The following is a 1,171-nucleotide window of genomic DNA, read 5'->3' on the forward strand; positions in this document are numbered from 1 at the left end:
TCTCTCACTCTGTCCCTCTCTGGTCAAATTAAAATAAATTACATAATAAATAAATAAACTTAAATAAAATAATTCTTAAAAAAAAACCTCTTAGGTCTTCTGCCACACGAGGTTTCAGCGTGATGCCCAAAGCTAAGCGTGACAAGAAAGTGTCCTTAACCAAAACTGTCAAGAAAGGCTTGGAACTAAAACAGAACCTTACAGAAGAGCTTCGGAAATGTGTGGACACATGCAAGTACCTCTTCATCTTCTCCGTGGCCAACATGAGGAACAGCAAGCTGAAGGACATCCGGAACGCCTGGAAGCACAGCCGGATGTTCTCTGGGAAAAACGAGGTGATGATGGTGGCCTTGGGCCAAAGCCCAGCTGATGAACACAGACAGCCTGCACCAGGTCAGCTAGAAGCTGCGGGGTGAAGTCGGTCTCCTTTTCACCAACCGCACTAAGGACGAGGTGAGTGGTTCATGAAATATGTAGAAATGGACTATGCCCGAGCTGGGAACAAAGCAGCTTTCACTGCGAGCCTGGATCCAGGGCCCCTGGAGCAGTCCCCCCACTCCCTGGAGCCGCAGCTGAGGCAGCTGGGCCTGCCCACCGCCCTCAAGAGAGGTGCGCTGACTCTGCTCTCCGACTATGAGGTGTGCAAGGAGGGCGACGTGCTGATGCCAAAGCAGGCCCGGGTCCTGAAGCTTTCTGGATACGAGATGGCCGAATTCAAAGTGACCATGAAGTACGTGTGGGATGCACAGTTGGGAAGGTTCCAGCAGGTGGGAGACAACATGCCAGAGAGTGTCAGAGTCGGCAGGAGAATCAAAGGAAGATGATGACGATTGATGGGGACTCAGGGCTGAAGGCCTTCGGCATGTTCCGAGTCCCGAGTGGACCACGCAGCACTGCCCCCACCTCTCTGGAGGGACGGCTGTTTATTTTGCTGCCAGTGAAGACGGGAGTGTGATGGGCACTGATTCTGTAGAGAATGAAACTATCTGAAGGGGTCTGCCTGTAGGCAACAAAAGGGAAAAGAAAAAAACAAAAAAAAAAACAAAAAAAACAACTCTTAAAAAAAAGAAGGTGAAACATGCAACCAGCAAAGCTCACTTTCATGGAATTCTACAGTCAAAGCAGTCACACGTCAGATTAGATTCAAGAAGAAGAGGAATAGACTCCACCC

At 49.4% G+C, this 1,171-nt stretch overlaps 1 pseudogene; it reads left to right on the forward strand.

Annotated features, from left to right (window-relative positions):
- Window positions 1–122: 122 nt before the first annotated feature.
- LOC102500413 (mRNA turnover protein 4 homolog pseudogene) lies at window positions 123–834 on the forward strand (annotated as a pseudogene).
- Window positions 835–1,171: the final 337 nt, after the last annotated feature.

The sequence above is a fragment of the Tupaia chinensis genome, unplaced genomic scaffold (genome assembly GCF_000334495.1).
Source record: "Tupaia chinensis unplaced genomic scaffold, TupChi_1.0 Scaffold000248_2, whole genome shotgun sequence".
NCBI classification, from domain to species: domain Eukaryota; kingdom Metazoa; phylum Chordata; class Mammalia; order Scandentia; family Tupaiidae; genus Tupaia; species Tupaia belangeri.